This window comes from Narcine bancroftii, chromosome 3 (genome assembly GCF_036971445.1).
Source record: "Narcine bancroftii isolate sNarBan1 chromosome 3, sNarBan1.hap1, whole genome shotgun sequence".
Taxonomy (NCBI): domain Eukaryota; kingdom Metazoa; phylum Chordata; class Chondrichthyes; order Torpediniformes; family Narcinidae; genus Narcine; species Narcine bancroftii.
In genome coordinates, this window is record NC_091471.1 from 84,352,665 (window position 1) to 84,372,485 (window position 19,821).

General features: G+C 41.5%; 1 protein-coding gene and 1 pseudogene across 7 annotated transcripts in view; one reads left to right on the plus strand and one right to left on the minus strand.

Moving 5' to 3' along the window:
• The window catches only part of LOC138757319 (ras-related protein Rab-3C), a 155,278-nt gene that overhangs the window by 121,074 nt on the left and 14,383 nt on the right, over positions 1–19,821 (plus strand). The window lies entirely within an intron of this gene.
• On the minus strand, positions 262–18,385 carry LOC138759616 (large ribosomal subunit protein eL13 pseudogene; annotated as a pseudogene).

A 19,821-nucleotide genomic window follows, 5' to 3' on the forward strand; every position in this document is an offset into this window, starting at 1 on the left:
GATCTTATTGAAGACAGTACCACCCATTCAAAAAAATACACACTGTGCCCCACTGAAATGATCAATTAAAGGTTTATGCTCAAGCCTCAGAGTGGAACTGATAAAAGTACCCAAACAAAATCACGCATAACACCCAAGGTTAATGATACTCTTTTCTGGTCCTTTGGCACTTATTTAATGACTGCGACCATCCATTTCCATAGGATGTTTTAAGGGCACCAATGCTCATGATTTAAATATTGTTCATCTTAAATGATGAAATGGAGTGAGCCACAACTTGAGACAAGTCCATCAAGTAGACCAGCACACATCAAATATCCTTAAAGAGAAGTAAAATGTCATTTTGCAAAGAGTGACCATTTAGTTTCATTTAAGATGAACTAGTTCCATTTCTTTTGTGGTTTTATTTCTTTTTCTCAAAATCCTGCTCTGCTGCCTCCTTGGCTCGCTTGGCACGAATTCCAAACAAACGAGCATTTGCTCGGGCCATACGAAGACTTGCAAAGGCCTTGAAATTCTTTTAATCCTCTGAGATTGCCTGGGCTTTCTCCTTTTTGTACACCTTCTTGATTGGCATGACTGGTCCGGTTAACTGAGTTGCCATCTTAATTTCTTCAGCTGTTGCAGCACCCTTTTTGGGCGCAGAAGTCTTTCTTGGGAAGATGAGCAGCCTAGAGCGATATTCCTTCAGACGTTGGACATTACACTGAATGGATTCAGTTGACTTATTGCGGCGCCTGTAAACAACTGCAGTGCCAATAGTACATGCCACTCTCCTGTTAATATCTGCTGCCTTTAACTCCTCCAAGCTGAAGCCTCATCCAGCATGTACTTTAGTGTGATACCTGATAGTGGGACACCTAACAACTGGGCGGAGGGGACCGGCAAATGGGCGAGGAGCAATGCGTGTTTTTTTGGCTGGTTGATTGAACCAAGTATGGACCATCTTCTGCCAATCCTTGTGGAAGTGAGGATTCAGAATCATTCCATTCTGACTTGGTCACTTATTGAACGGCGAAAGCACCGTCCGTGGGAAGATGGCCACAGGAAAAGCTCACTACTCTCTATGTGAAGAAGTCCCACCCTAATGTTCCCTCTAAACTTTTACCCTTTCACCTTAACCCATGTCCTCTAGTTTATATCTCACCTAAGCTCAGTGGAAAAATCTTAGTTGCATTTGCTCTGTCTAGACTGCTCATATTTTGTATACCTCTATCAAATCTCCACTCATCCTTCTATATTCCAGGGAATAAGGTCCTAACCTTGTTAATCTTTCCATCTTACTCAGATGACTAAGAGACTTCAGATCTTTCACCCTTCCTTCTTCCACTAACTGTATATGCCACTAACAATATCTAGACTTTGCTTCTGATTGCCCTAGGTTGAAGTGAGTTCCAAAGACAAGAGGACCCTCTCCTTGCTGTCTTTCAGCAATGTTATTCCACCCACAACTCTTTTAGATTTCCACTTGAATTATTGGCAAGAGTTTGTTTTAGTGAAGAGGTTTAGATATTTCTCTGCTCCCCTGCCTAAAAGTATTTAATTCCCACTGGGAAATTGCAATAGAATTTATTTTCACCACCCTTGGAAGTGAACATATCTCAGATCTTTGTAATTAACATCCCTTCATCGATTCAGCGAGAAAGATTAGCTTTCAGTTTGGAATTAATTCACTGTTAGCATCTTCATTAACTTCTCTCCAGAACATACTATCTCTACTCACTCATCACTCAGGGTCTGGGAGGCAGGAAAGTTCAAACCCAATCACAGGGTATTCAGCATAAAGCAGGCAAATGTGTTGGAGCATGTTAAGAAAGTCAAAGTGCTGGAGCTTCTTGAAAAACCATTTGGATAGACAAGTCCCCAGGGCCAGACAAGGTACACCCCAAGTATCTTGAGAGCAGGGGAAAAGGTTGCTGAGGTATGGGCAATGATCTTTATGTTCTCCCTTGCCACAGAAGTGGTATCAAAGGACAGGAGAATGGCAAATGTAGTTCCTTTCTTAAAGAAAATCCTGGGATGAGAAGAAGGTGGAGGGTTATGGTCATTGTGCAGGTAGGTGGGACTAGAGAGGAGTGTTTGGTTCGGTGCAGACTAGAAGGGCCTAATGGCCTGTTTCCTTGCTGTAATTGTTATATTATATGTTATGTTAATTATTGATCATTGATCATTCTTCTTTGGCTTGGCTTCGCGGACGAAGATTTATGGAGGGGGTAAAAAGTCCACGTCAGCTGCAGGCTCGTTTGTGGCTGACAAGTCCGATGCGGGACAGGCAGACACGATTGCAGAGGTTGCAAGGGAAAATTGGTTGGTTGGGGTTGGGTGTTGGGTTTTTCCTCCTTTGCCTTTTGTCAGTGAGGTGGGCTCTGCGGTCTTCTTCAAAGGAGGTTGCTGCCCGCCAAACTGTGAGGCGCCAAGATGCACGGTTTGAGGCGTTATCAGCCCACTGGCGGTGGTCAATGTGGCAGGCACCAAGAGATTTCTTTAGGCAGTCCTTGTACCTTTTCTTTGGTGCACCTCTGTCACGGTGGCCAGTGGAGAGCTCGCCATATAACACGATCTTGGGAAGGCGATGGTCCTCCATTCTGGAGACGTGACCCATCCAGCGCAGCTGGATCTTCAGCAGCGTGGACTCGATGCTGTCGACCTCTGCCATCTCGAGTACTTCGACGTTAGGGATGAAAGCGCTCCAATGGATGTTGAGGATGGAGCGGAGACAACGCTGGTGGAAGCGTTCTAGGAGCCGTAGGTGGTGCCGGTAGAGGACCCATGATTCGGAGCCGAACAGGAGTGTGGGTATGACAACGGCTCTGTATATGCTTATCTTTGTGAGGTTTTTCATTTGGTTGTTTTTCCAGACTCTTTTGTGTAGTCTTCCAAAGGCGCTATTTGCCTTGGCGAGTCTGTTGTCTATCTCATTGTCAATCCTTGCATCTGATGAAATGGTGCAGCCTAGATAGGTAAACTGGTTGACCGTTTTGAGTTTTGTGTGCCCGATGAAGATGTGGGGGCGCTGGTAGTCATGGTGGGGAGCTGGCTGATGGAGGACCTCAGTTTTCTTCAGGCTGACTTCCAGGCCAAACATTTTGGCAGTTTCCGCAAAGCAGGACGTCAAGCGCTGAAGAGCTGGCTCTGAATGGGCAACTAAAGCGGCATCATCTGCAAATAATCATTAATTATTAATTATTTACCTAAGTGGTGGGCAAATACTGGAATGGATTCTTAATGATAGGATTTATGAGCATTTGGAGAAGGATAATCTTTTCAGGGACTGATTTTCAGGGAAAGGTTAAACAGGTTCGGACTTTATTCCTTGGAGCATAGATGAATGAGAGGTGATTTGATAGAGGTGTTTAAAATTATGAGGGAGATAGGGAGAGTGAACGTAGATAAGGCTTTTTCCATGGAGCAGGAGTGAGATTCACAAGGACAAAAGTATGTGCAGTCTAGGTAAAGCAAATGCAACTAGGCTTTTTTTTTCCACTGAGGTTAGGTAAGATATAACTAAAGGACTTCGGTTAAAGGTGAAAAGGGAAAAGCTTTGGGGGAACATGAGGGAGAAGTTCTTCACTCAGAGAGTGGTGGGGGTGTGGAATGAGCTTCCAGGTGAGGTGGTGAATGTGGGCTTGATTTTAACATTTAAGGGAAATTTGGACAGGTATATGGATGGGATAGGTGTGGAGGGCTATGGACTTAGTGCAGGTCAGCGGGACTAGGCAAGAAAAAGTGGTTTAGCACAGACTAGAGGGGATGAGGTGGCCTGTTTCTGTGCTGTAATTGTTCTATGACTCTATAGATCACACATGTCAAACTCAGGCCCGCGGGCCAAATTTGGCCCGTGATATAATTATATTTGGCCCGCAAGATCATATCAAATATGTATTAGAGCTGGCCCGCTAGCCACTGCGCCAGTATAGCGCATGCACAGCTAATACTACAAATCCCAGAATGCTTTGCAAATGCATTGGCGCCGGCCCCTCAGCCCACTAATCGCCCCCACCTCCTCTCTTTACTTTCATTAGCATCTGCGACCTGTCACCCAACTCACATGTAATAAATCCCTTACGAAAAATGGCCAAACGAAAGACACAAAACAGGACCTTTCAAGACAGGTGGGAGGCAGACTATATGTTCATCATTATTTGTCATTGAAGCAAGTTGTTATTTTTTTGACTTGTTGGCTTGTGAAAAAAAATACATTTAAAAGGAGCTTAAAGGCTATAGATAAATATTATTTATTGAATATTTTATTTCTCATTTGTTAATGCTTCTTCTGGAAAGAGTTTAACCAAAACTATTATTAAACATTTATTTTAATAAGAAAAAGTTTAACATTACATACGTTGAAAGAAGAGAAAACATGCAGATGTTGTTGAAAATTTTCAATAAATATTTAGTTTGGCCCACGACTTAGTCCAAGTTTTTAATTTTGGCCCTCTGAATTTGAGTTTGACACCCCTGCTATAGATAGTCAACCTGGCTTTGTGAGGGGCAGCTTTTGTCTCACAAGTCTAATCGAGTTTTTCAAGAAGGTGACAAATCATATTGAAGTTAGGGTGATGGATGTGGTGTATATGGATTTTAGTAAGTTATTTGCAAGGTTCACCATGGTAGGATCAATCCATGAGGGTGGACAAGGAAGGATTAAGGTAGTCTTCATCCATCATCGTGCTTCACCCACTGCCAGAAGAGTCAAGATTTTTCAATGATTCGGAATGTCTCCATTTTATTTTGTATAAATAAGTTATATAAAATGGAACAAATGCTGATCCATGAAATATCTCTTCAAAATTCAAGATCGAGATTGTTTGCTCTCTATGAATCACCTCAAAGAATCAAGTGTCCATGAATTCTTCTACCTCCTAATCTCATATTTGATGCTATCTGGTTAAAAATGCTTGTTGAGAATCCAAGCTAAGTTTGTCTGAGACCATGGGGCAGGGGTAATCTTGAGTATATCACTCACAGCCACATATGCATGCAAAAGTTGTCATTCCACATCTTTGGCTTGGCTTCGCGGACAAAGATTTATGGAGCGGTATGTCCACGTCTGCTGCAGGCTCGTTGGTGACTGACAAGTCCAATGCGGGACAGGCAGACACGGTTGCAGCGGTTGCAAGGGAAAATTGGTTGGTTGGGGTTGGGTGTTGGGTTTTTCCTCCTTTGTCTTTTGTCAGTGAGGTGGGCACTGCGGTCTTCTTCAAAGGAGGTGCTGCCCGCCAAACTGTAAGGCGCCAAGATGCACAGTTAGAGGCGATATCAGCCCACTGGTGGTGGTCAATGTGGCAGGCACCAAGAGATTTCTTTAAGCAGTCCTTGTACCTCTTCTTTGGTGCACCTCTGTCTCAGTGGCCAGTGGAGAGTTTGCCATATAACACGATCTTGGGAAGGCGATGGTCCTCCATTCTAGAGACGTGACCCACCCAGCGCAGTTGGGTCTTCAGCAGTGTAGATTTGATGCTTGCGGACTCTGCCAGCTCGAGTACTTCGATGTTGGTGATGAAGTCATTCCAATGAATGTTGAGGATGGAGCGGAGACAGCGCTGATGGAAGCATTCTAGGAGCTGTAGGTGATGCCGGTAGAGGACCTATGATTCGGAGCCGAACAGGAGCGTGGGTATGACAACGGCTCTGTACACGCTGATTTTTGTGTGTTTCTTCAGGTGGTTGTTTTTCCAGACTCTTTTGTGTAGTCTTCCAAAGGCGCTATTTGCCTTGGCGGGTCTGTTGTCTATCTCTTTGTCGATCCTTGCATCAGATGAAATGGTGCAGCCGAGGTGCATTCCACATAATTATTAACGTATTAGCTGAAAGTTGCACAAGTAAACCAAAAAAATTATAGCTCTTAAAGCAGAGCTCCCATTAAAGTAATGGCACTGCCTTGATCAGCTTTATCCTTTGTAATGACTGGGTGGATGATGGGATTAAGCTTCTTGCATTTGATTGCTGATAGGGCAATGTATCATGGGAGATGAGCTAGCTCCTTAGGCAATGATTACACTGGACAACAATTTTTTTCAAAATGTTTGTTTCCTGAAAATAAATTGTGGGTTATGATAGACAACTTCAAGCTGAACACAAAGATAATTTCAGGTTTGGTGTAACATATAGGAAGTTGAGGAAACATTAAACTTACTTTTATTGAATTCAGTGTTGAATCGCATAATGAAGCTGGCACATTGCATTAGTTTAACTGACCTAAAAATGATTTCTTGCTGATTTTTTTTGTACTCAGTCCCTGATGCCTCATGTATCTGTGTCCAACAATAGTCAGCCAGCATTCATGGACTCTAATTGCCCTGATACATAGTCGCAATGTCCTGGTGAAACCTTTCACCGTGTTCATCACTGACGGCACCAAGATCAGCGGGGAATAAGTCCAAGTATGAATGCAGAAAATGAATTTTTAATTATATGCTGCACTTCATGGTTTTGTCTCCTTGAAGCATCATTAAAAATATGACAGGAAACCACAGAAATAGGTTATATCTAAAAAAAAGGGTATGTGATAGGAAAACTTTAAGGTGATTTTCGTGATCAGCAGCCCAAAATCCATAAAATACAACCAAACATGTTCGGGGAGCAAAATCGTCATTGTCCAGTGTTACTGAATCTAGGCTTTCCTCATTATGTCAGACAAAGGATTGGGATGATCTCCAGCGATTCCAGTGATTGGGTTTAAGTGTGTCTGAGCAAAACCTTATGAAGGCCTGCTCTTGTTTTTGAACCCCACCACATTTCATCAAGCAAATACGTTTATGCTGCTATGCTATGACATGATGCACACCAAAGACACCCTTGGGATGACATGTTTTACACCGAGAGGGCCAGCTCACCATCTGTGCACCTGGCCAAAAGCCATTAAATTTATAACTAATCTCAGTGCACTTCCAGCAAACAGTTTTTAAATTTAAATGTTCTGTTAGTTGCTATTGGCTGGGTGCGGGGAAACAATGGGTAATACTAACTGGATACATCTCTTGGATTATGCAGAAGGTTGTGAGCTGGTTCATACTGTCTTCTGGCCATCTACAAAAATTAAACCTATCCTAACCATGCATTCATCCAAATGATTTTAAATATTGCAACCTACTTCAATCGGGGCGGCACGTTTGGCATAGAGGTTAGCGCAATCGGTGCCCAGATTTGAATCCCGCCTGTCTGTAAGGAGTTTGTATGTTCTCCCCACATCTGCATGGGTTTTCCCAGGGTCTCCAGTTTCCTCCCACATTTCGAAATGTACCAGGGGTTCAGGTTAATTGGGGGTAAATTTGATGGCACGGTGGGTCGAAATGGCCTGTGACCGTGCTGTATGTCTAAATTTAAAAATTTAATCACCACCTCTGGCAGCCCATTCCATACATCCAGCACCTTCTGTGTTTTTTTTTTAAAGTGGTACCTCTCAGGTTGCTAAATCCTTCCCCACTCACCTTTAACCTATGTCATTTGGTAACTGATTCCCTTACTCTTGGGAAAAGGCTCCCTGCATTCTTCATGATTTTATATACTATAAGATACACTTTATCCTCCTGTCCTCTAAGGAATAAACCCCTAGCCTGCTCAATCTCTCCATATAGCTCAGCCCCCTTGTAAATTTTCTCATCTTTCCAACAGTACGACGACCAAAACGTGACACAATAGTCCTAATGGGGCCTCACCAACATCAGAGAAAGCTGGTGCTTGATACACTAAGCAGTCCCAGCGGACCAAAGGTCCAGTTCCTGGGCTGTGTGACTCTATGATAGATAATATATGCAAGCCTTCACCTTGATGTACTCTCAATTGTATTTAATGAAAATGAAATAATAGCTCTCATCAAAGGATAAGCTTATTTCACTCAACTATATTTGGGACTACTTTAAAATGGCAGGTTTAAGCTATTTTCCAGCCCAAGGGACTGCCTAAGAAGACAGACTAAGAATGATCACATTGCCAGCCGCTTGAAACTGCAAATAGATATGATAATAGTGTTTTAGAGGCTTATAGATAGACAGAGGGAAATGTGTGCAAGCAGCAACTATTTAGTTTAATTCGGCTTTATGTTCAGTGCAGACATTATGGGCCAGTACTGTTTTACACCTTTATTACAGTCTGGATAGCTCTAAATGCTCAACAAGCTTTTGTGAAAGGCATGTTGGCATGTCTACTGGCATCTCCCAAAAGGAGCTGTACTCCTCAGTAGGGATGGGTGATGTATTTTAGACCAAGAATAAGATTCATATATGTCCTATCACATTTAAATAATTTAAGCAATGATTCTGGTTTACCCAGTATCATTAAGCAGCAAATGCTTATTGCATATACTACACATTTGACATAAGGCTTTGTGTTTATTACTCACACCCATTTGTAAATAAAATCAAGGTACTTCACATAGGGAGTGGTGAATTTTAAGTAATTTTCCTCCAAAGTTTATACATTATTTTCTGTCTTTATTCCCTCATTTATCAATGTAAATGGGTTATATTCAGATGCAAATGATTTTGCCTGTCCTCTCAATGCCAGACTGCACAAATCCTTTATGTAGACGTCTGCCTGTCCCGCATCGGACTTGTCAGCCACAAACGAGCCTGCAGCTGACGTGGACTTTTTACCCCCTCCATAAATCTTCGTCCGCGAAGCCAAGCCAAAGAAGAAAGAAGATAATTTAAACTTTATCTTGGGTTTAAAGTCCTTTGATGACCTTCTACTTGATAGTTTACATTTCCACTGCTCTCAATACTGTTCTGGTTAAATTTTGGTGTGAATTGATACATGTTTGTAAGTTTGAAAACCATTTAAGCGTTTATAATACTTGTAAACAGATGTACTAAATACAGTAAAAGCACTGGTATTCAGCACCTTTGGGGATCGGTAGATGCCAGAAAAGTGAGTTTTAACGGTTGCTTGAGTCTGCCAGTTGCTTTAATTCCAAATAACAAGGGTTCTACTCTATTACTTGGCATCACATTGTCCCCTGCAATTCAAATCTATTATTTTAACTTCATTTTTATTTCATTCTTGCTGGATCTCTACTATGGTTTCCATTCCCATAATCTTATAAATCTAAATAGTGCATCTGTAGCTCAGGAATCCTATGGGCTCCTTCATTTCAAAAATTTGTTCCAATCTTTAATATTCAGATGGAAAGAGGCTGCTGTGGGAAATCGACTGGGAAACCAACTCACTGAATGGGGAGGGATGTTCTTGCTGCTGCAAGAACATTTGAGAGCGGCTAACCTATTATTTTCATTCCTTCAAAAAAATTAATTATGTATTTTTGCAGCCAAAGAGAATTGGGAATGTGATGCTTTCACCAGACTCTCTTCCTCTTATATTCATTGCTTTTATTTTTCTTTTCAGGTGTGTTAATTCTAATTAAATTGTTGTTAGTTTATTTTATGTACTTGGGAAGCTGCACCGAGTAAGATTTTCCTTGTATCTGTACATTATACTTTTGTAGCAAACATTTTGTACATTGCAGTACATCATAAAGGATTCCCATCACCCTGGTCAAAATCTCTTTTCACTAGGACCTTTGGGCAGGCGAGGGTACAGATTCTGAAGACCAGTACCTCAAGGTTTAAGAATAGTTTCTTTCTAACAGCTATCAGGCTCTTCAGTGTCCCCTTGTTAGACTAGGATTGTCTGCACTATTGCAAAGTCACTTTTTTTGTACAAGGATAATTGTGAATATTTACTATCCATCCATATATTTTTATTTATTATTTATTACTTGTTTGCTACTTGATTTTGTAGATTATTTTTGACAGAGTACCTGTTTAACTGCAGCAATTAAGAATTTGCATGTATATACACATTGTAAATGACAATATACATCACATTATCATGTGATGCACCAACAATCACTCAGGAGATTATGGTGGAGAAACCAATAAGATTTAATTCTCTTGAAAACACAGCATATCCCTACTGCTCGATTGTCCTGCACTGAGTTGCAGGGGCTGTGGAACAGTCACCTTTATACAGGAAAGGGAAAGGGCCACAGGTTCAACCGGCCATAGGCATGTTTAACCAGATAAGTGGTTTATCACATTCACCCCCTTGTTTTTAAAAAGTGTCCCGTGGGGTGAAGAGGAACTTACAAAGTTACAAGTTTGCAACCGCCCATCAGGCGGCCTGGTCATTCGTTGGGACAATGGTAGAACTGGTTGCGGCTGCTGTGCAGCAGCACAGTCCTGAATAGTCACGGGCACCTGTTCATATTCATCAGTATTGTGGAGGGGGGCGGAGGCAGGACACCAGAGGTCAGGTGCATGATGTGTGTTCAACGGTGAGGAGGGGACGTGATGGAGTAGTGGCCGGTAGGAGAATACCAGCCCTCTCCAGAAAAGAAGAAATAAAGTGAAGAAAATGCAAAGTTCAGGAAACACAAAACACAACAAATAAAAGATAAATGTGTGGAGAAAAGAAAGAAAATGGCACCCAAGAAGGAAAAAGCAAAAACAACGGGGAAAAAAAGAAGGAAAGACACCGGAAGAGAAAGGAGAAGGCCTTACCTGCATGAAGAGGCAGGGAGCCACCATAGAGAGAGGAGCCCGCTCCCCAAGGTTAGTAGCGACCCCGCAGGGGTCCCGACCACGAGACTTCAAAAATGGCTCTCTGAGCCAAACAGAAGTGCGCATCTGGGTATGCGCATTGCATACACCAAAGAACAGGAAAACACCGACGGGAGGGGGGCCCAGCTGTGGAGTAAACTTACACAGCACAACCAGCTGAGAGATGCCCGACAGCAGGGCTCTCAGCTGGAAGAAGAGGAAAGCAACGGGAAAGGGAGTGATAAGAAAGAAAAACAGCAGCAGGAAGCCCAACAGATAACTAGCCCAGAAAAAGAGGATCAACAACAAGAAGCTATGCAAAAAAACACCCAACAAACTGAGACAAGCAGCTCAACAAGAAAGTCAGAAGAGACACAGATACAAGGAAGAGAAGTAGAAGATACAAACACAGGTGCAGACACAGAAGAAGAGGAAGAAGAAGACCAAGCTCTGCACAGAGGAATAGAAGGTAAAATAGATGGACAGTATATAGATTTTAAAAATTTTCAAGAACAAATGAAAAGATTAAAAGAATAGTTGACATTAGAATTTAGTGAAATGAAAAGAAAAATGAAAAGTACAGAAGAAAAAGTGAGTAGAATAGAGCTGGTCATGACAGAAATAGGGAAAAGATTAGAAAATGTGGAAGAACAAGAAATGGCTGTAGAAATGGAAGTGAATGACTTAAGAAGAAAATTGGAAGACAGTGACAAAGAAGTTAAAGAGTCACAAGAGTTGTTAGCTCAGAAGATGGATATAATGGAAAACTATAGAGGGCGAAACAACATAAAGATAGTGGGCCTAAAGGAAGATGAAGAAGGCAAAGATATGAAAGAATTTATAAAAGAATGGATCCCAAAGGTCCTGGGAATGCCAGAAATACAGGAAGGAATGGAAATAGAAAGGGCACACAAAACACTAGCTCTGAAACCACAGTCACAACAAAAGCCAAGATCCATTTTAGTAGAATTTATGAGATACACGACATGAGAAAATATATTGAAGAGGGCAAGAAATAAAATTAGAGAAGACAAAAAAAAACCATTGGAATACAAGGGTCAAAAAATATTTTTTTACCCAGACATAAGTTTTGAACTCCGAAAGAAGAGGAAGAAGTTTAACACAGCAAAATTGATCCTATGGAAAAAAGGCTATAAATTTATGTTAAGATATCCAGTTGTGTTTAAAATAGTTATCCCGGAGGAGCAAAACAGCCGGTTCTCGGATCTGGAGAAAGCACGAGAATTTGCAAAACTCCTGCAGGACAGAAGGAGAGATGAAGAGATGTAACAAGAACGAAGAACAACAACAAACTGCATATAAAGATGTAAAAATAATGTATAAGTAAGAACTAAAGAAGCGAAAGAAAAGGGAAGTAAGGGAGAGGGAAAAATGGGGAAAAAGAAGAGGGTGAGCTTTGTTAAATGTGAAGGTAAAGTCTTTTCTGGAGGGGGTTAGGTAGGAGAGAGTAACAGTCACTGTGAAATCAATTGATGCTTGCACTTCACAATCCGAATGGAGAGGGGAGTTGTCGTTGCCCGGCAAGGGATAAGGGGCAACTCAGAGAGGGGGGGAGAACACTTGGGGTTAAGGGAATTTTAGATGTGGGAGTTGAAGTATTTTATGTTTTAGAAGTGTTGTGATACATTGAGTTCAAAAAGAGAAAACTGAGAGATGAAAATGGGGTAAAGGGAAAATGTGGTGGTGAGGAAGTTGAAATGAGATGTAAACAGAGTATGAGATGGCCATGTTGAACTATATGACTATAAATATTAATGGAATACATAACCAAATTAAATGAAAGAGGCTATTAAATTTCCTGAAAAAAGAAAAAATAGATATAGCATTCATGCAGGAAATGCATCTAACTGAAATGGAACATAATAAATTAAGGAGAGACTGGGTAGGGCACTTAACAGCAGCATCATATAATTCAAAAGTTAGAGGTGTAGCTATATTAATAAATAAAAATGTACCAATCAAAATAGAGGAGGAAATAATAGACCCAGCAGGGAGGTATGTAATGATAAAGTGTCAGATATATTCAGAATTCTAGAATTTGGTCAATATATATGCACCTAATAAAGAGGATCAAAAGTTTATGCAAGATTTTTTTTGAAGATTGTAGATACGCAGGGGAATATATTGATAGGAGGGGATTTTAACCTTAATATGGACCCAAAGTTGGATAAAACTGGACAAAAGACTAGCAAAAAGAATAAAGTGGCCAAATTTATGGTTAAATCAATGCAGGAAGTGCAACTTTTGGATATATGGAGGAGGCAACACCCAAAGGAGAAGGAATACTTATATTATTTGAGTAGACAAAAAACATACTCAAGGATTGACTTGTTCCTGTTGTCAGCCCATATCCAAGGAAGAGTTAGGAAAATGGAATAGAAAGCTAGATTGCTATCTGACCATTCACCCATGTTATTAGCAATAGAACTGGAGGTCATCCCACCAAGAACATATAGATGGAGATTAAACTCCATGCTACTTAAAAGACAGGAATTCAGAGAATTTATTGAATGCCAAATTAAAATGTACTTTGAAATAAATACGGAATCAATGAATGACACATTTATATTATGGGATGCAATGAAAGCCTTCATTAGAGGGCAGATAACAAGTTATGTGACTAAGATGAAAAAGGACTACAATCGGGAAATAGAACAGTTGGAAAGGTAAATAGTAAGTGCAGAAAAAGAACTAGCAACAAGGGAAGATACAACAAAAAGAAGAGAATTGGCAGACAAAAAAAATAAAATACGAAACATTACAAATGTATAAGGTGGAGAAGAACATAATGAAAATAAAGCAGAAGTATTACGAGCTAGGAGAAAAAAAACACACAAAATATTAACCTGGCAACTTAGAACAAGCTATAAGAACTGTATTGGCCTCAAGGAAAAAGGGCAAACAAATTACATATAACCCAACAGAGATCAATGAAAACTTTAAGGAATTCTATGAACAATTATACCGAACTGAGAACGAAGGGAAAGAAGACAAAATAGATGAGTTTTTAGTTAAAATTGAACTACCGAAATTGCAAGAAGAAGAGCAAAACAAATTGATAAAACCATTTGAAATAGAGGAAATACAGGATATATTAAAAAAGCTGCCGAACAATAAAACACCTGGAGAGGATGGACTCCCAATAGAATTCTATAAAACATTTAAAGAGTTATTAATTCCTCCTCTCCTGGGAGTAATGAACCAGATAGAAGAAACACAAAACTTGCCAGGTTCATGTAAAACAGCAATAATTACAGTAATACCAAAGACGGGGAAAGATCCACTAACACCAGCATCATATAGACCAATATGTCTATTTAATTCAGATTATAAGATAATAGCAAAACTATTAGCAAACAGATTGGCTGACTGTGTACCAAAAATAGTAAAACAAAATCAAACTGGATTTATTAAGAAAAGACGAACAACGCACGATGTTTGTAAGTTCATTAATTTAATCCATGCAGTACAAGGAAATAAGATATATTTTTGCAGGAAATAAGTGGCTGTTGATTTAGACACAGAAAAAGCCTTTGACAGGATAACCATATAACCATATAACCATTTATGGAGCAGAAACAGGCCTAGAATGGAATTATTTATTCAAAGTATTACAAAGGTTCAACCTACCAGAAAAATATATTAATTGGATTAAAGCATTATATAAGGGACCATTGGTGAAGGTGACAGTAAATACATATGTATCAAACCAATTTAAATTAAGTAGGTCAACTAGGCAGGGATGGCCACTATCTCCCTCACTGTTCGCTTTAGCTATAGATCCATTGGCAGAAAATAAAATAAAAGGGATAAAAATAAATGAGAAGGAATATAAAATCAGTTTATTTGCAGATGACATCATAGTATACTTAACAGAACCAGAAATACCAATAAAAGAACTACATAAGAAATTGAAGGAATATGGAGAAATATCGGGGTACAAGATCAACGGAAATAAAAGTGAAGCGATGCCAATGAGTAATGTGGTTTATACAGAATTTAAAAAAGAATCACCATTTAAATGGCAAACACAATTAATCCAATGCCTAGGTATTAGATTAGATAATAATTTAAGCCACCTATACAAATTAAATTATCAGCCATTAATGAAGAAATTACAGGAAGACTTAGAACATTGGAAAGAATTGCCACTAACATTGATAGGGAGGGTAAATTGCATTAAAATGAATGTATTCCTAAGGATACAATACCTATTTCAATCGTTACCAATTCACTTAACAGAGAAATTCTTCAATGAATTAAAGAGAATAATAAGGAAATTCTTATGGAAAGGTGGAGGGGGGGGGGGGGGGGAAATCGAGGATAGTTTTAGATAAATTAACAGAGTGGTACAAACAAGGTGGTTTACAGTTACCAAACTTATAGAGCAGCACAATTAAGGTATTTATCAGATTTTTATCAGACAAGGGAAAAACCAGTTTGGACTAAGATAGAGCTAGATAAAATAGGGGAGAAGGTACCAGAACATATACTTTATAAGTGGGATGAAAAACTGGTGCAGTATAGAAGTTCACCAGTACTGCACCATTTACTCAACATATGGAAGAAGATTCACATAGAAAGGAAAAAAAAACAAATTACCAACTACCAAAATTATTATTGACACAAAATCAACTAATCCCTTTCACAATAGATAATCTTTCCTTTAGAGAATGGAAGAGAAAAGGAATTAAAAGAAAAGAAAATTGTTTTTTGGGAAATAATTTATTAACATTTGAACAAATGAAGTATAAATATGGAATAACTCATGGTATAATGTTTGCATACCACCAACTGAAAACCTACTTAAAGGACAAATTGGGAAACAGACTGAGATTACCAGAAGGAAGCAGCTTTGAATATGTGAATACAGAAGCAATATAATAAAAAGATTTATAACAAACATGTACAGCTATAAACTCAAATAAAAGAGGGAAAAAGATTTAAACATAAAGATAAAAAATGAAATGTGGGAAAAATTATGCTCTGGAACTATGAAAAATATATATACACGAGGTTACACATGATACAATATAATTGGTTACATAGGCTATATATCATGCCCCAAAAGTTAAATAAATGGAATCCAACATTATCAGATGGATGTTTCGCTGTAAGAAGGAAACAGGAACAACAATACATACAATTTGGGCATGTGAGAAAGTGAAAAAGTTTTGGGAAGATCTAAATCAGGTATTAATTAAAATCACAAAAAGCAACATAGCAAAAAATCCAGAGATCTTTCTTCTAAGTAATATAAGAAGCAAAGAATTAGGCCTCAAACTGGATGAAGCGCAAAAAAGATTTATTTTGATAGCCTTAGCTGTAGCAACAAAATCTACAATGTCAACTTGGAAATCAGAAGAGAGCCTGAGAATACAGCAATGGTACATAGAAATGAATAAATGTATTCCATTGGAAAAAATAACATATAATTAAAAAAATAAAGTCACATTATTTGAACAAATTTGGGAACTGTACATGGAACACAACAGAGAGGGCTTACGGTGGAACTCCACCCCCTGAAATGATAAAATGAGAAGAAGACAAAATGACCTGATCCAGTGTGTAAAAGTAGATGACACAATTTTCTTGTTTATTTTCATTGTGTGATGACATTGTTTAATGGGTTTATTGTATTGTATATGTTGAATGTTTAATGGGTTTGGAGGGGGGTGGGAAGGAGGGAGGGAAGGTAGTGGGAAAAAATGGGAGAAAATGCCACTGTGTATATTTAAGAGGGAAATGTTTGTATGTATTTTGATTGATATGGTTCATAGTGTGAAAAATTAAAAAAATTAAAAATTGGTGAGGAGGATGTGGGGTGATTAGCAGCATCTTCAGGGTCCCTGATGGAAAATGTGTCCTCGTGTCCAGATAAGCCACATAGGCATTTTGGGGGTTGGCATGGAGGAAGCGCACCCTTCTGACCAATAGATCAGACTTATGGTTCCGCACATGCCTCCGGAGCAGGACGGACCCAGCGGACATCAGCCATCCCTGTTGCAGATTTCCTAGGGATGGAAAACATACGTTCATGTGGTGTAGTTTTAGTGGCAGTGCACAGCAGGGACCTGGTGGAGCGGAGGGCCTCTGGGAAAACCTCCTGCCAGTGGGAGACTGGGAGGCCTTTGGACCACAAGGCCAGAAGTACTGCCTTCCCGACCATAGCATTCTCCCTCTCCACTTGCTCGTTACCCCAGGGGTTGTAGCTAGTGATCATCTCATGGCGATGCCTCTGGCCAACAGGTAGTGGTGCAGCTTGTCACTCATAAAGTAAGGCCCCAGGTTGCTGTGGATATAACTGGGTAAGTCAAATAGAGTTAAGAGGCTGTGCAGGGCCTTGATGACCGTGGCAGTAGTCATATCCGAGCAGGGGATGGAAAATGGGAGTATCATCAATGATGTTAAGGAAGTATATGTTACAGTTGGTAGAGAGCAGAGGTCCTTTAAAATCGACACTGAATTGCTCAAATGGACCAGCAGTCTGTGGCATTGTGGCAGAGGTAATTCCAGAGGGGGCCGCATGGTTTGCAATCTGGGATGAGGTTTTGGAACAGGGAAGGTAGAGGGACCCAAAGCATGGCCGTTCTGCAGGTTGGGAACCCAGCCTGGCGATCAGGTGAGTGATTGGGCCTCTTCGGGGAAATGGATGGGGCATCCCAGAACTGGTTATTACAAAAGGTGTGGGGGGGAGATGCGGCCCATCAAACTGCATCAGCACACCCTTAAGCTGGCACTGGAAATCCAGCCCCAATATGACAGGTGCGCAGATGTGGGGCATTACCAGCTTGTATTTGGTGCCGCCCCCCTCCATGATAGGGGCATGGTGCATCTCCCGTGCATTTCTGCAGAGAGGGATTTGGAGGCTACTGCTAACTTACACTTGGCTGAAGACAAAGTCAGGGAATAACGTTTGGCCGTGCCCGGGTGTATAAAGATCTTGGTGCTTCCCATGTTAAACAGGCAGCCAGTGGTGTGGCCGTTTACCTCAATGTCCATCATCGATCACCCCAGCTGGTGCGGTCTACTCTGGTGCATCACGATGGTAACCAACGTAAGCTCACTGTCTGAGACACTGCTGCTGTGTCGTTGGGAAGGCTGCCACCAAGATGGCCACCTGGGAGATCGTGAAGATGGATGCCCCCATGTATCACACGCAGTGGAGTCCAAAAGGGCAGCAAGATGTGACATCATTCTGTGTCGATGTGCCCCGGCCCGCAAGTTCGGTTCTTGGTAACATGAAATTATGACAGAAGTGAATCAGCCCAAGATAGCGACACGGGACCCAGTCCACAAACAGCACTATGGGAGTGGGGCTTAGAGTGATATCCCTGGCATAGAGTCCTTTCCTCTGGCAGATTGAGCAGGTCGCGCTATGGGCTGAACAGTACTTTCATGGGTGTTTGCTTTGGCTGCAGTAGTTGCACCTCGTGTGTTTGGGGGTGGCAGCGGCAGTCATGTGTCCCAAGATAGCCTCACCCGTTCTCCCCACCTGGTGGCCCCCGGGCCTGCTGAGTAGGCCTCCGTGTTGTTTTGAGCAGTTTCCCTCACTCGGGCCATCTGCACCACTTCATGTAGACCTTTCTCCAGGAGTCGTCCCCTTAAGTGATGGGAGTGGAAGCCAGTGGCTAGCCATCGTGGATGAGCTCCTCCTGGTAAGCCACCACAGTCACATCCTGGCACCCACAGGCTCACCTCAGCTCCCGCATGGCCATCGACCGACTCACCCGAGCCCTAGTGTCAGGAGCCAAGCTGGAAGTGTGCGTGTAACGCGTTCCTCGAAGCTCTGAATCGCTGTTGAAGTAGGGCCATTGCCTCTTCATATCCAGTATAGACGCAAATTAATTAGTACGCTTGGTGACCCACTGCTGCGAAGAGCAGGTTGTGCCGATCACTATTGGCTGTGATTTTGTGGTGCCTCAGGTAGACCTTCAAACAGTGTAGCCACATATCAAACTTTACTGAGGCCTCTAGTTCCTTTGGATCAATCTCCAGCTTCTCCAGTTGGATCGCCTTGTCCATGGCACTTTAAAATTCTGATCAATGACCACTTGCAGACACTCATGTCCAAGGCAGGTATAAGGGAGGAGACTATGGCTCTCAGCCTTTATTAGGGAATATTATGGGGAGGGGTGTACAGAATGTGGGCCAACATGCCCTGCCCAGCCCAGTGAGCTCATGCCCGGATATGCCTGCAGTACTGTGTTCCACCACAGGGACGAGTAGCTTTAATAAGTTGTGGCCTGTCTGGCCGGTAGAAATGCGGCTTGCACTCAGCATAGACCTGGCGGTTTTTTGTCATGGTCCTAATCTTGTCAATGGAGTACAGAAGGTTGCGTGCTTTAACAAAGTGAAAAAACCTCGTGACTCCGGGGTCACAGAGATCATTAAGGAGGTTTTGCAGTTGGTCACTCTGGGTGTGAGCACAAGTCCCATGGAACAGGGCATCTGGTGGATCTTTAAGTTTCCCCGGCCAGTACAGGATGTCATAGTTATAGGTGGATAATTCTATTCTTCACTGCAGTATTTTATCATTTTTGATTTTACCCTGCTGCTGATTGTTGAACATGAACACGACAGCGCATCGGTCAGTCACCAGGATGAACCCCTTACCAGCCAGGTAATGGCACCAGTGCCACACTGACTCAACAATGGCTTGGGACTCTTTTTCGACTAAGGAGTGTCGAATCTCAGGGCCCTGCAGGGTGTGTGAAAAAAATGCAATAAGTTAAGGGTGGCTACCAGGACGAAGTCTAACGCATCGCTCTCCACCTGAAAAAGGGTGGATTCGTCCACTGCATGCTGGCGATGCTGGACTTGATGCAGTTGAAGGCTGCACAAACCTCCTCCACCAGAGGGAAGGATGTCGATTTGATAAGAGGATAGGCTTTGTCGGCATCATTGGGAACCCTCTGAGCATAATAGGAGAAAAACCTGAGGCACTTCTACAGGGCCTTGGGGCTGTGTAGAAGAGGAAGCTCCAAGAGTGGTCACATATGGTCAGGGTCCAGGCCAATGATATTATTCTCCATGACACAGCCAAAGATGGCCAGGCAAGTTGTGCAGAACACACACTTTGCCTTGATGTACGCCAGATTAAAGAGCTTGGCAGTCTCGAGAAATCTCTGGAGATTGGCATCATGGTCCTGCACGTTATAGCCCTAGATGGTGACGTTATCAAGATATGGGAAAGTGGCCCGCAACTCGTACTAATTCACTGAGATGCCATTTATGATGCCAAAGGGGACCCGCAGGAAGT